The 16,311-nt window shown below is 43.0% G+C and overlaps 1 long non-coding RNA gene across 1 annotated transcript; it reads left to right on the top strand.

Moving 5' to 3' along the window:
• The first annotated feature begins 3,072 nt into the window (after positions 1-3,072).
• Positions 3,073-8,042, top strand: LOC139017406 (uncharacterized). Its single transcript, XR_011472857.1, has 3 exons — positions 3,073-3,195; positions 7,098-7,292; positions 7,507-8,042. It is a non-coding gene; the product is annotated as an uncharacterized lncRNA (long non-coding RNA).
• The last annotated feature ends 8,269 nt before the right edge of the window (positions 8,043-16,311 follow it).

Genomic DNA, 16,311 nt, shown 5'->3' with positions numbered 1-16,311 from the left:
ACTGGAGGCTGGGAGACAAGAGAGGAGGAAAGAGGCCTGAGTCAACATGGCAGACAGAAACGTTGGGTCTGTGAGACACATCCCATGGTGAGTCACTAGATCTACTCCCAGAAAATCATACTTCCAAATAGCCGTCAGGTACCTGCCTCCCAGGCAGGAGGTGAAAGAAAAAACTCTCCACAGACGGCCATTTGTGGGATCCAGCGCAAGAAAGTAGTAAAGAAAATGCCAGGGTGATGCTGTGCAGTAAACCTAGAGGGTAATGAGCCCCTACCGGAGCAGGAGAACTAGAGCTCTCAGAGGCAGATTGCCAGGGAAACATGGAGCAGAAAGATTAACTGATAAACGTTGGCATTTAGAAAAAAATAATAATAGGTGTTTGACAAGTTCAATCAAGCATTTGAATAGATTCATAGGGAACTGTGCAACTAAAAATAACAAGGTAATTATTAACTCCTGGAAAAATAAAAAAAAGTTGTTCAAGAAAGGAATAATAGTCATAGTAACTACCTGCCTCAACGGTGCATAATATTTGCATGCTTTTTCTTTATATAGAGACTAATGATTTAATTAAAAATTGGAAAGAGAGAGGAGGGAGTAAGTGAGGCCATAAGTTGTAAGACAATTACATTCTCATCTACTACAACAAGAAATTAGTTCCTGTGAAAACTGATATTTTGAATTATTGAGAAAGAAAGGTTTATTTAGTAAACAGTGTTGGAATTTCCAAATACAATCTATTAAAAATAACTTTAGACTATCTATACTAATAAAAGGGTAATGTGCTAATTAGACCAGACATCCTTCCAGACAAAACATGGTGGCAGGGCCAAGGCAGAGGCAGTTAGGGGGATCAGGCTGGCAGGCAGGTGAGTGGTTAGGAGTCAGCGGTTCTGGATTGTGAGAGGGATGCCCTGCGGGATCGGGCCTAAAGTGGCAGTCAGACATCCCCCGAGGGGTCCTGTATTAGAGAGGGTGCAGGCCGGGCTGAGGGACGCCCCCCCCCCACCCCCCCCCGGCTCCCATGCACGAATTTCATGCACTGGGCCTCTAGTCTTAATATAAAATCCAGATTTAAATGAATTAATAAACATTAAAAATGAGGGCTCTTAAAATAACCTCAGAATGGGAAAAGCCTTCCTAAGCAAGACACAAACTGCAAAAGCCATAAAGGCAAATGATGGACAGATTTTAAAAAATCAAATTTATTGGGGTAACATTGGTTAATAAAATTATATAGGTTTCAAGTGTACATTTCTATAATACATCATTTGTATATTGTATTGTGTGTTTGCCATCAAAAGTTGATGGCCAGATTTGACCTTGAAAGAGCAAAAAATGTAAGTGACAAGAACTACCACAGATCAGGTTAAACAGGAGCAACATACCTGTAAGAAAATGTGTGCAACATATTTAAGAGAAATCTATTTATCTACATATATCATTTTTAGTAATTCTACGTGGTTCTTTTTCAAATCTATCTGATGAATTTTTAAATATCTTGTCCCTTAATCATACTTTTGATATTCTTATTTCTTTAAACATAGCAAACTTATTTTATATTTTGAAGCTGATAATTCTAATATCTGCAGTCTTTTTGGTTCTGATTCTGTATTTTGCTGTTTTGGCTAATGCTTTCTCATGTTAGCTTGTTTCTTGGTTTTCTGATTGTGAGTTCATGGTTATTGAAACCTCGTATGTGAGAACTTTTTGAAACTTGGTTTAACGGTTTCTCTCCAGGAAGTTTGCATTTACTAAATGCCTGAGACCATTAACCAACTTAGAACCACTTTGAATCATATTTAGGTGTGAAGTTTTCTTGTGCTAGGTAAGCATGTAGATATTGGTTCCAAACCTGCTTGAGGACGGAGTTTGTAGTTTGCAATTCTTGAGGAACACTCCACCGCCTCCTGCCGCTCCCCCCCCCCCCACCCCCCACCATGTTCCCTCCTATGTCAGTGACTTTCCCATAATCAGTCTTGCAAATCTGATCATGTCACTTCTCCTACTTAAAACTATAGACCCACTTATTTGTCAGGTCTCAGCTTAACCATTACTTCCTCATGGATGCCTCCTCTAGCTGCCTGCCCTGAAACTAGTTCAGGCCCCAAATGCATGCTGTTCCAGTACCTTGTACTTCTCCTGAAAGCATTCATAACAATTGAAATCAATTATTTGTGTGATTGCACACTTAGTGATGACTGTAAACTTAATGATGTTGGAACCAAGTCAGCCGCCTTCACTGCTGTAGCTCTAACATCTAACCTGGACCTGGTGTATATTTGTTGAATAAATAAAACATGAATAAATGAGCAGTTTAGAAAATATTACCATATGGAATAATCTAGTTACCAGTTCTGTCATGTTCTAGCTATGTAAATGTCTTCACGTCATTTGATATCTCGAAGTCTTAGTTGCTCACTTGTGAAATAGGAGTAACAATACGTACCTCATAGGATTGTTGTGAACATTACAAATGATACAAAGAACTGCACATTAGACCGTGGCTATGATAGATACTCAATAAGTGGTAACTTTTATTATTATTTGCCAGACATGCCTCATAAGTTCTTGAAGAACTGGGCCAGCCAATTATTTTGAGCATACTCATTTAGCCATTTTGAATAGGGAGTAATGTAAAGAAAGAGCTTTTAGCCAATAATGAATCATAGCATAAATATGATAATTAATGGATCACTCCTGAAATTGGATATTGAAATAATATAGACTGAAAACTCAATAGTATTGCTTTTAAAAATAAGTCAGCACTATGGTTTCATGGGTGCATACATATGTCAAAATTTATTAAGTTGTGTACTTTAAATGTGTGCAACTTATTATATATTAATTATCCTTCAATAAAACTGTTTTTTATATTAAGGCAAAAATTAATACACAAACAATGAGTGGGATGAAACACATGAAATAGCTATATTATTTAGGATAGTTTGATCGATTTAATTATTTTTTTTACCCCAAAGGATCTGTCTCTATTATTTAGCTTCAATGTGAGAAGAATTTAATTGTTTCTCATGTATTTTTTTCTTTTTTCTTTCATTGCAGTTTGCACTGCAGCTTGACAAATGCTGATGCCACCACTGCTGAAACTCCACTCCTCAAATGTAAATATTTGCTGAAGGTTAATCTTGCTTAACCAGGACAAAAGGAAATTTATCTCCATCTCAGAACTGACAGGTGCTTTTCATAGTGATTCCCTGAAAAATACACATAATGCCAGGCTTTTAAAAAGCTGGCATCCTTCACAGATCTGACTGAGGGGCTTGGGCCTCCTTCTGAAGAGTGACTGCTACGTATACAATTTATGAGTCATGAGAATTTGCAGATGATTCAACAGCCTGTATTTCTGCTACTGTTAACACAGCAACTATCAATTGTACTATTTGTTTATCAACACCCATCGAGTACACCCTGACTTGGTTAGCCAGCCCAAAGACCTGTGAATGCAACCCCAGGGCATGGAACTGACAGGTGAACAGAGCTGGAAGGTGAAGCTCCTGTGAACTTGGGAAGAACTTTGAGACAGTGTCTTAGTCTGTGTTCCCCCAAAAGCAGACCCTGAGACGAGAACTTGGGATGCAGATAGTTTACTTAGGAAGTGATCCCAGGAAAAACAAATGAGGAAGGAGAGGAAGTGGATAGAAAGGGAGAAATGCCAATACAGGGGGCGTTAATGAGTGAGTTACTGCTCTGGGAAAGCGGGGCACAGTCTCATGAGGGCCCCTCTGGGGAGTCATTTGAGGAAGTTTCAAACATCCCACTGAGGATAGGGATGCTGGCATATCTATCCACAGATTCATGTCCTCGTTGTTTAAAGGATGCCCTGGAAAGTGGGGGCATTAATTATACACACACACACACACACACACACACACACACACACACACAACACTTGTGGGCTGAGCAAGCTCTTGTTAGTTAAAAAAAATGTCCTCAGACAGAAACACCAGAGAATCATGAGCTGGCTGCATGTGTGGAGACTGCCCACTGCAGGTGCAGATAAACTCGGTTGGATGAGGAGACATGGGCTGGGGCATCACTGTCACCTCCTACACAAGGGTTTAGGGCAGTGATGGCGAACCTATGACACACGTGTCAGAGGTGACACGCGAACTCATTTTTTTGGTTGATTTTTCTTTGTTAAATGGCATTTAAATATACAAAATAAATACCAAAAATATAAGTCTTTGTTTTACTATGGTTGCAAATATCAAAACATTTCTATATGTGACACGGCACAGAGTTAAGTTAGGGTTTTTCAAAATGCTGACACGCCGAGCTCAAAAGATTTGCCATCACTGGTTTAGGGTCTTGGGTGTGATAGGATATCAGTGCTAGGTGTCTAGGCAATGTGTTTAGAAGTTCTGAAGGAGGAATTTCTTTTAGCCATTTTCCCAGAATGAAGTAAAATTGATAAAATGCACAATTAGTTGGTCAGTTCAGTTGACTTATCAGTTGTTTTGTGTCCTGTGGACAAGTGGTTCTGCAGCCTCAGCCTCACATGGAAGCTTCTCAGACCCACTCCAGCCCTATTGACTCAGAGCCTTGGGAGGCAGGACCTAGAGGTCCATGACAAGCCCTCCAGGTGACCCTGCTACACACTAACGTTTGAGAATGTGGATATAGACACAACACAGTAATGAGAGGCTTAACTGGGCATGGAGAGACCTGTCGGGTTTCTGCTCTTACTTGGATGTGAACTTGGACAAATTATAGGATTTTATGGGTTTTTTCCAATCTGTAAAATAAGAAGTTCGAACTAGTTTACTAGAGTTTCAAACTTTTTTTTTTTTTTTGAAACAGTGGACTACTTTCTTCAAAAAATTTTTTACTTGAAACACCAGTAGATGAGACATAGAAACAGAGCTCCTTGGCTGGGATAGGAGCCCAGTACCTGTCTTCTCACCTTCCCCGTCATGGCTTCCTAAGCACCATGATGGAGCCTTAGGGTTCTAAGAAGCGTAGTTTGACAACCACTGCATTGGAAAACCTTCCAGGTGCCTCTGCAATATGATCTAAGACATCAGGCCGGCCTAACCATAGTTTACCTGATGACGATAACTCTGACACAGACGTGGGATCACAAACCTTGGATTCAAGGTCCGGCTGAGTCCCAGCTAGCAGCATGACCGTGAGCAAATCATGTAGCCATGGCCTCAGCATCTCATTTACAAAATGAAGTTAACTCGAATTCTTGTTATACCCGCCTCACAGGGCTGTGGAGGGGATGAAATGAAATCATACATGTGAACAAACTTTATAAATTGCCAAGGCCTGTGTAATTGGAAAGGATTATTGTGGGAGGAATGATCCTTTCAGGAAGGTTTGCTTTGTAACTGGTGCCAAAGATAAGCAGAAACAGACCGAGAATGCAGATAATTAAATAGTCTATATTTATCTCCTTTATCTTCGAGGGATGCAAATATGATTTTCCTTTTTAATTAAAAACCTGTTTTCCAGGAAGGGTCACTTTAAATAAAAGGATGCTTAAGCAGAGACTTGAGTAAACCTGTTGAGTCATTCTACAAAGCTTGTACAAGTAATGTTTGGGGTGACACTTTCTAAAGAGATCATTAGTTCTTCCTAACAACTTGCTGCCCACATACTAATGGGGAGAAACAATGTTGGAATATGTTGGTTTAGTATTTGTAGCTGCACATGCTCAGGAAAATTTTAGTGAAACATTAATTCATATTTTCTTAGCTTTTTTTCCCTCTGTCAGATGGGTGTTCTTGGAGACATTCATTCATCCGCTACAGAGAAGCCTGAAAAACACCAAACACTATTTTTATGGCCATATTTTGGCATTAGAGAAGTCATGAATAATTCCTTGTGGAACTTTGGGAAGATTATCTACTAGGAAGGTCAAATATGGTTCCTGGTGTTAGAAGACAGTCAGATTTAAGACTCTCATGGTGGCAGAGGTCAGGGTGATACCTGGAAATTGTCCTCATAGGAAACAGATATCTCCCAATAACTGTCTGTGGCCCCTTTGAAGGCAGCTGTCACCTGAACCTACCAACATTTTCTAAATACATTTTGCTCACTTCCCATTTCCTAAACACATGTTGCCCATTACCTGGATCTTCAACCTAACACTGTTGTGTTCCAATCAGAACTCTCCGGGAAGGAATTGACACTGATTGGACAAGGTTTTGCCCAAGACCACCCCATATCTGGGTGGAAAGGCTGTCCCCATTCCTAAACTCAGAGCTGGTAGGCAATCCTGGAGCGAGGCTCCTGTAAGGTGCTCATTCACTCATTCAGAAAAGAGAGACACAGCACTTACCATTGATCAGACACTGCTGGGATGGTGAATAGAACAGACAGGCCTCTGCTGAGATCCACAGGTTACGCAGGAGTCAGACAGGCAGGAGTGGGGTGGGGAGGTATGGAAGGGAGCAGGGAGCATTTCAGGTAGAAAGAATAGCACATAGAAAGGCCCAGCAGAGAGGGAGGGCATGGCATGTTCCGAGGCATGGCACGAAAAAAGTCCACATGACCAAAGTACGGGGAGTCACGTGGGTAGTGAGGTGAGCCAATGCTAGGTCATGGGAGACCTTTCTGTATGGGCTCCTGTCCCTCATTTGTATAATGATAGGACTGGTGCCCAGCAGTGCCTCTCAAACTGGCCCATGGAACCAGGGGGTTCCTCCAAGGGGAGTCAGGGGGTGTTGGGGAGTAGGGGTGGAAGAGAATGCCTCAGGGCTCCAACTTCTGCTTCAATAAGAATAGCTTTCTAATATCCATGGCAAATGTTGGGGATCTGAGTAAGATCGGGTTGGAAGACAAGGCTCCATGGATAAAAAAAAAGATTGAAGGCACCAGGTCCCCTCCTTTTCTGACATCCTCAGATAGTAGGATTCTGCGCTGCTCCCCTGAGACAGTGCTGTCTGGGTTACTGGGGGATCAGCTCATTGTCTCCCGGGAAGCAGCCCATTGGTCTCTGAACACACACAGTGTTATGGTGGGAGCAAAGGATCCTGGGACATCCTGTCCCTTTGTTCAAAGAACTTTCAAAAATAGTCCCTGAAATTTTCATTTCTCTACCTTTGACAGTTGTCTCTTTGTGTCAGCAGGACAGAGGAACCTTCCAGCAAGCCTCACACCTGCCTTCAGAAGGAGCAAGCGCATCATGATGCTGAGCTCCCCTCTGACCACAGACACAGCTCTAAAGACACACCCACCTACCTGCTGAAGGGGGTGAGACCAGGGCAAGGAGCAACTTCTCCTAAAATAAGCACTTGCTCTCTGTCTTACCCATAAGCAGCTCCGTAAGTACTGGTAGAATCGTCTGCTTTCTATTTCTCCCAGCCTCCTAGTTCCCTAGTCTCTGGCCCTCTAGACCAGCATAACCTGTTTTAGCTTCTCTCTCACCTGGGTTCCCTGGGCTTGACTTCTGGCCTCCTGGACCTCTGGGCATTGCCTTGGAGCGCAGGCTGGGGCTCTGAAGCTCAGCCTTTGCTCACACACCCTCTCCATCTGCAGACTGCCCCTGCCTGGCCCGATGAGGTTCTGCGTCCTGGCCATCTGCCCAAGCCTCGGCACACAGTGGTCACAGTTTAAGGAATCAGTTTGGACCCTGCCTGCCAGCTCCTGCCTTCCTCAGCCCCTCCCAGCTGGAGCCATGACATGCTATCCTTCAGTCAACCTTGAGTGAGCAGTGCGTCTCCCAGTTCAATGGGCAAACAACCCCCCTGGGGATCAGGCCAACATGGATATTCTGATTCATTAGGTCTGAGGTGGGATCAGATATCTGTGTTTCCAAGTGATGTGAATAGCTCATGAACTTCACTTTGAAGAGTAAGAATGAGAATGTATAGACTAGCAAGCTCATCCTCACCTGAGGATAGGTCTGGAATAGGTTGGTTGTGTTGTTGTTGTTTTTTATTCGTTAAACAATTTTCTATGTGGCCATTGCTGTGTTTCTAAGGTCCATTCTTTGCTTTGAAGGAACTTACAGTCTAGTAGAATAAAAGTGTTTATTTTGAGCTTATGTGCTTTATATACACTGAGAGGCCAGATTATTATGACCACCCACCCCATCAGTGCTTCGTTGGCCACCTTTTGCCTTCAGTAGTGTGGCGATTCTTCTTGGCATTGACTCCACAAGATGTTGAAAGGTGATGCGAGGAATCTGACACCATGCCTGATGAATAGCACTGTCCAGCTCTGTGAGATTTGATGGTTGTGGAACCAGCTGTCTGATGACTCTTTTAACTTCGTCCCACAAATGCTCAATTGGATTGAGATCTGGTGATTGTGGGGGCCACCTAAGCAAGGTAAAGTCTCCCTCATGTTCTTGAAACCACTCCTGCACAATACGAGCACCGTGGCATGGCGCATTGTCTTGTTGGAAGAAGCCATCTCCATTGGGATACGCCATCAACATGATAGGATGAACTTGATCAGCAACGATACTTAGGTATGTTGTGCTATTCAGACGTTTATCATGGTCTGGCCCTCTAGCAACTTCAGCGCAAAATTATAGCTAATTTACCTACAAACTTGAGGTGGTCATAATAATATGGCCACTCAGTGTATGTGATTAATTCTCACAACATCCGTATGAGATTATTACTATCCTCACTTTCTACATGAGGAAACAGAGCCTTAGAGAAGTTATGACACTTGTCAAAGGTTACACGGATGGGAAATGATAGCCTGGATTCTAGTTCTCATCTCTGGTTCTAAGTCTTCCTGCTTTCTAGGATATCCCAGGCACCTTTTGCTTAATCTTCTTGTGTTGCCCAGTTTCCTTGCCTAACATTTTAGTGTCAGACTTTGCGCCCTGCTCCAAATCCCAGATGATATGCTGGAAATCATGCACCCAGCTCGACCACCCCCCCAACTACACCCTCCCACACCCATTCCCCAGACCCACCCCCCAGACTAGCTATGGAGAGTCTAATTATCTGGGAACACAAAGCACTGCTCCATATTGCAAAATAGCTCCTAGGAACTAGCCAGAGGAATATTCCCTTTCCTCGACAATTCACTCCCATGGTCCTTTGGCATTTCACACTCAGCATCAAGCACTTTAAAAAGCAAATAAGCTATGTAATAGGCATCATGAACAAAGAAGAAAGTGGCTCTAACTTATACAAACTGCATTCTTTGACCTCTTAACCTGGGACAGTGTACCTAATGGTCCAGGCATCCCTTCCCTGGGGATGGATGTAGTAGCGAGTGGAGCTCATGATGTGACTTGTCCCAAAGCTAGTCTCTGCCAAGGCGCTGGGAGAGCAGAAGGAGTGGGATGGAGCCTGGGGGAGTCGTCTGCACATAGCCCACAGGAGCCCTGGGCTGTGGTCCTCCCACCTTGCCCCTCTTAGCAGGGCATACTTCTCTAGTAAGCAAGGAGCTGGCTTCCTATTGGCTCATTTATCCCCAGTTAATTACCCAGCAAAGGGTAGGGGAATATTTGCTACTGCCTCAACTACTTTACATTTTTTAAAAAGAAAAAAATAAATTAGTTCATTACACTGGAAGAATTAAGCAGGAGTTAGGAATTGAAATGTATCATTGCCAGATCACACTGACACTTGTAATGTTTTTGCTGTTTGTTACTCAGTGCAATCCATTCTACCCCAAGACACTTGGTAAGACTTTTAGTGAGAAATTTTTAGCAGGATTCTGTGAATCATTCCCCATATTCAGACTGACACTCTTGGTGATCATAAAGCAGACTTGAGGCAATCTTCTCTAACCCTAGTCACTTTGAGTGACACCTGTTACTTGTTTAGGGGTCCTTCCCTCCCCTCACGTACCCAACAGATGGTATAATACTGCACCGTCTAAGCCCAAGTTTGTCTTGGACCTTCTGAGCCTCTGGCTGCTTGTGGCTGGATCCTCTGATCATATATCCCCTCGTCCGCTTCCCCCACACACTCTAGGTTGCATTAACTACACCATGGGCAACAGCTTTCTAAGTCACTCAAACCCCTTTTGCACCCCCCAGTCAGACAAAATGTAAACATGTTTATGGTCAGCAGTTTGCTGGCTTGTGGTTTCCTTTAATTCAAAGTTACAGCCCCCTCAGGGTTTGCCAGGGTTTCTGTGCAAGGGCCAGAATAGTTATTTGTTTACTCTGAACGCGAAGGTGGCTGATGGAGCTTCAGCCGGACTAACCACAGCATCCTGTAGTCAATGCACAGATGATGTGGGGCACATGTGGACTTTCCGTGCATCTTGAAAACGTTTGAGTGCTATTTGATCTAGTGCTCTAAGGAGAAATCCAAAGTAAAATATCAAAGCTTTGCATGAATATTTTCCTTTTGGGACTCCACTCAAGTCTAGAAAATTTTGTGTTCCAACTCCATCATTTTTTTTACCTGCAATGTTGACCGTATAATTTGGGCAATTATCAGGCATTCTTTGTTGTAAATTCTTTTGAAACCAGTGGCAAATGCTTAGGGTTATGGGTAATGTTGGCCACAAATTAGTTTTGAAATTTAAAAAAGAAAGGAAAAATAAATCATTTCATTTCAGATATTCTAACACCTGACTAATTAAAGTATATTTTTACTTTTCTCTTCAGCAGGCAACATGTGTTTGGTACTCTAAGGTTATTGTCACAACTCAGAAGATACTTTAGAACTCAACACATTTTCAAACATTCATCAATGATTCATGCATTCAACTAATATATAGCTAGTGCTTACTATGTACCAGAAATTATTCTGGGTTTTAGGCCTTAAAATTAGGGAAAAGATAGTGTTTCTGCCTGCATGGAGTTTATATTCTAGTGGAGGCTCAACTATTTGTTAGTTAATTAAGTGAATGAATGAGTGAGGGTGGAGTGAGGAAGGAGGCTGGGATTGTGCTGGATTGTGGTCAGAGTATCCAACAATCCTGATAGTGCCTGAGGGCCTAGACAGAGCTGGGTGTCTGAACCAGTTTAGTGACCTTACCCATCCTCCCTATACTCACAGGCCCTATAAGAAGTTCTGTCTCCACATTCAAGTCCTTGGGAAGTCATTGCTGCTTTCACCTCCATCCTCCCTTCGGCTCCTACTTTCTCTCAATGTAAGCTCCAATTATAGCCCTCCTCCCGCTGCTGTCTCCTTTCTGCCAGGCTCCTTTGGATGAATACTTCTTTGGCCTGGTTGTTGGTTCCCCTCCTTGCCTTCATCCATAGGTTCTTTCCTTGGGAGTCCTTCTGACATTCCACAACTATTGAAAAGCTCTCCTTAATCTGAGCCCAGATCGAGCTTCTAAGGTAGAGCCTTAGCACCCTGACCTAACAGGGAAAATAGATGTCAGGATTGGGGGTTAACAGCAGCAGTCTCCAGGCAGGCAAGGACCCAAGCAGGAAGGAGAAGCTATGATTGAGAGGCACAGATCTGCATGGGATAGGGGAGAGGGAGTGTGAGGAAGCAAAGGGAACTGAGTGGCTAATAACTTGAAATCAGGTTATAAAGGCCTAGAAAGTGGAGCAAATGGTGCAATTTTTAAAAAGGAGCAACTGAAGATTTCTGAGCAGAAGAATAAAAGGTTAGGTCCAACTTCAAGGGTTTATTTGGGAGGACCATGATAGAGAAGAGGAGATTGGCAGGAGAAGGTCAAGGGATCGAGGATTCAGGGTTAGCTGTCGGTCAGGCAGAGTAACTAAAGTGCAAAGCACAAAGTTAAGTTCCAATCTTGTAAAAGGCAAGTATGACGGGCTAGAGGCAAGGCTGAAATTTGGTGGGTACATGAGTGCACACCAAACCCAGGCTGTGTTAGGATCAATTCCAGACTCCATAACTGGGAGTCTGAAACCATTGATCTGACAGTCTGGTGAGGGCTGAGACTCACAGAGAGTACTGGTTAAAAACACAGACTTTGAGAGGAGACAGAAGGGGATGTGAATTCCAATTCTACTACTTCCTAGCTCTGTGACCTTGGGTAAATTGCTTCACCTCCCTGACCCTCTGTCTCCTTACCTATAAAATGGGGATGATGACACCTACCTTACATGGATGTGGTGAGGATTGAGTGGATAAATTTGGGATGACTATGAGACCTCTTCAACAATAAAGGCTGATAAGTCTTTGAGCATCTAGTGCTCCCCATGAGGCTGAAGTGAGGAAGGGATGCTGGTCAGCAGCCCAGGACTGACATGGCTGACTCCGGTTTCAACAGTAGTCCAGCGAAGCCCTAGTCGGTTTGGCTCAGTGAATAGAGCATCAGCCTGTGGATTGAAGGGTCCCAGGTTCATTTCCTGTCAAGGGCAATTGCCCTGGTTGCGGGCAATGCGGGCTCGATCCCCAGTAGGGGGGGCATGCTGAAGGTAGCTGATCAATGATTCTCTCTCATCATTGATGTTTCTATCTCGTTCTCCCTCTTCTTTCCTCTCTAAAATCAATAAAAATATTTTTTTAAAAAATAAATGAAAAACAAACAGAAGTTCTGGGGTATGTTGATATATAAGCATTCCAGGAGCAAAAGGGCTTTAAGGATAAGGTGAGATTTGAGCCAGGTTGAAGAAAGAGTAGGATTTTAAAGGGAGGAGGACACTGTAGTCCAGGGCAGTCAGCCATTCAGGTCTGACTGCTGGAGAGCAATAACATATGGTGAGTACATTCTCCCACTGGGTCTGCAGGAGAGGCTGGGGGAAGGCTCCTTCATCTGTACCACAGGCTCACACTTATGCAGTACTGTTGTATTTGTCCTGGCTCGGCCATGAGCTCATAACCTCCTTGAGTTCCAACACAGTGTGTCTCCTTCCTTTAACAATGATGACCAAACACTGAAAACAGACATATACACCTGGCCCCTGTAGCTGAGTTCATTGCACACACTGAAGTTGGACCTGACCTTTTATTCTTCTGCTCAGAAATCTTCAGTTGCTCCTTTTTAAAAACTGCACCATTCGCTCCACTTTCTAGGCCTTTCTAACCTGATTTCAAGTTATTAGCCACTCAGTTCCCTTTGCTTCCTCACACTTCCTCTCCCCTATCCCATGCAGACCCGTGCCTCTCAATCATAGCTTCTCCTTCCTGCTTGGGTTCTTCATCTCCAGTTGACCCTGTGCTTCCTCTCTTCAAAATCCTCTCTTTCTTCAACCTGGCTCAAGTCTCACCTTGTCCTTGAAGCCCTTGTTGAATCCTGGGATGCTTATAGATCTACATATCCCTAAACTCCTATAATACTTAACAGTTTAGAATTTATCATACTTCACAAAATCTAAGATGCCATCAACTGAAATGCACAGGTCTGTTTTAAATTGATTTCAGAGAGGAAAGGAGAGGGAGAGAAAGAGAAACTTCAACAAGAGAAATCACTGATTGCTGCGTCTTGCATGCCCCTGACTGGGGATCAAGCCCGCAACTTGGGCATGTGCCCTGACTGGGAATTGAACTGTCACCTCCTGGTTCATAGGTTGATGCTCAACCACTGAGCCACACCGGCTGGGCTGCATCATTATTTTATGTATCATTAGAAGAACCCTTCTAATTGAACTGGCAACCATAGAATGTAAGACACATCCTTAAACTGTAAAAGAGTACACTTTAGAATCAATGAAATACAGTAATTATTTAGTGGTGCATATTATTCATAATTACAATGGACCTAATCACTATTTCCTAATTGTTGTTCATTTTCTGACTCCCCTACTAGAATGTATACTTCATGAGGATAGATTTCATGCCTGGTGCAGTCACTAACGATCCAGCACACTGTCTGCTACTCAACGAATGATTGAATAAGTAGACTTCTAAATTGAATGGAAAGTTCCTTAAAGGCAGTGATTATGTATTGCACTTACATATACTTATTTTTTGAATTGATATCTACACACAGTAAAATTCACTAATGTTACTAAGGGCAGAGCCTAAAGCCGTTTTATACATGAATACACCTGCATTATAATCACTCAAATTCAGATATAGAACATTACCCTACAGTACTTTCTTCAGTGTTGAGGAAATGGCTATTTATCTATACTTATTGATGGAGTACATGGACCTCAGTTCCCCTGCAGACCTCAGTTTTAACTCATGACTGTTTTCCCTAGTTCAGTGGCTCTCAGACTCACATATGCATCAGAATCGCCTGGAAGGCTGGTACAAACACAGATTGCTGGGCACCACCTGCAGAGTTTCTGGTTTAGAAGGTTTGTGGTAGAGCCTGAGAATTTGATTTTCTAACAAGACAATGCCGATGCTGCTCTGTGGGGTGGGGGTGGGGTCTTCCCAAGGGTAAATGTCTCCCAAGTCAGGAGCTCCTTCTGGTCAGGCGTTCTTCCGCTTTCCTGTGTCATGGCAGCCTGAGCAGTGTGGTGAAGCCCATGTACTCCTCAGAATAATATTTCTAAATGGAATAACACAAGACGCCTAGGACTACAGAGAAAACCCACCGCACCAAAATGGGTTGTTCAAATTGTTTTAAAATTATTTTCTCAATTGTAATAGTTGCAATATTTGCAACAAGCCAACTGTAATGTGATAGGAAAAATTCAGGGTTTCTATTGGCGATGAGCTTACACACCTCCTGATTATACTACTGTGGTTTGGTGCTTACATACTAGTATATAATGGAAGGGAATGGTAAATTTCAGACCGAGATTCGTGAAAATAAAGAACCTAGGTTAGGCATCTTTGCCCTGGTACAGTCTGAAATGGGATGTCCTACCCTTTATATTTGGTAAAGTTCTGAAGATTTCAATTCCATGTGGTTCGATGTTATTAATTATCCCCTATGTGGAAATACTGTGATAAATGCTCAACATTCAGAGAGGAATAAGAAACTGCCTCTTCTCTTATTCAAGACCCCCTCTCTGGCCTAGCCAGTTTGGCTCAGTGGATAGAGCATCAGCCTGTGGACTGAAGGGTCTGGGTTTGATTCAGGTCAAGGGCATGTACCTTGGTTGCAGGTCCCTCCCCAGCCAGGGCCCTGGTCAGGGAGTGTGCAGGAGGCAACCAATTGATGTTTTTCTCTCACATCAATGTTTCTCACTGTCTTTCCCTCTCTCTTCCACTCTCTCTAAAAATTAATGGAAAGGATTAAAAAAAAAAAAAGACCCTCTCATTCTGGTGAGGAAAGATCAGAATATAAACTGATGATGAAAGTGGAGTGTGACATAGCAGACATAGAAGTATGCACAGGCAGAGAGTGAAGAGTGGAGTGGTGTATGCTGAAGCATGAGAGGAGGCAATAAGGTCTCAGCCAGAACTCGGTTGAATGGAAGCTGTGGTGGTAGACCAGGACATTGGTGGTCCCTGATGAAACATGCCTCCAGATATTTGGGCTCCCCCAAGTTGACTCTGAATTTGACCACAAAGTTTGCTGTGGCCAGAGAACATTAGCAAACATGACACGAATACTTGCACATTGGGGTTTGCCTCTTGTAGTGCTTGGGCTTCGGCTGCCATGGAAGGAGCTGGGGCTTAGATTGCTCAAGGAGGAGAAGCTGTGGAGAGCAGCCCCGGAGGATGCGCGGCCCTCTCAGATGTCCCAGCCTCAGCTGAGCGCTCAGCTGAATGGAGCAGCATAAGTAACCCCGGGTGGAGAGTGAGCAGAGTAATAACAGCTCAACCCACAGAATCCTGAGACATGAGAAGTCGTCGTTGTTATAACCACTGTGTTTTGGAGTGGTTTCCTACACACCAACAGAGAGCTGAAATAGTTGCAGAGGATAAAACGCTGTAAAATACGTGGATGCAGAGATTTTTCTGCAAACGAATAAGCACCATTTCCAGACACATTCTAGTATTTTGTACATTTAAATCCTGTAAGATCCATGGCTAAAGAATTGCCTTGAAAATTATGACGCTGGTAAACGTAAATGCTGATATTCAGAAAATGATTACTTTAAAATCATAAAATTTTAAAACTTGAGATTTTAAGCTGGAAAATATTTTGGAATCTATGCAGCCTAACCTTAATGTAATTGCTTTTTAATCTTGACCCAAGGGCATGCTGAGAGAGAGAGAGAGAGAGAGAGAGAGAGAGAGAGAGAGAGAGAGATATGAGGAAAATGTGCTCCACTTGGGGCTCGAACCCGAAATCCAGGTATGTGCCCTGACCAGGAATAGAGCTGGCAACCTTTTGGTGCACAGGGTGCTGCTCAACCAACTGAACTGCTCTGGCTGTGCTAATCAATGCCTTTTAACAAGTAAGAAATAGTAATATATAGATTACCATTTCTATTATCTTATTTTATTTTCACAATAGACAAAGTGAATATATTTATCCTTTCCAAATTATAAGTGAAAAACCTGAGATTTGGATTTGAAGAGATCAACTTATTTCATATAACTCATAAAACCAGGACTAGATTTTATCACCCTGGTCTAGGCCTTTTTC

Source organism: Myotis yumanensis, unplaced genomic scaffold, assembly GCF_028538775.1.
Source record: "Myotis yumanensis isolate MYYU_CA2020_CCGP unplaced genomic scaffold, mMyoYum1.0.hap1 SCAF_10, whole genome shotgun sequence".
In the NCBI taxonomy this organism is placed as follows: Eukaryota; Metazoa; Chordata; class Mammalia; order Chiroptera; family Vespertilionidae; genus Myotis; species Myotis yumanensis.
The sequence above is the reverse complement of the archived record's forward strand: the minus strand, read 5'-3'. Positions and strand labels throughout refer to the sequence as shown.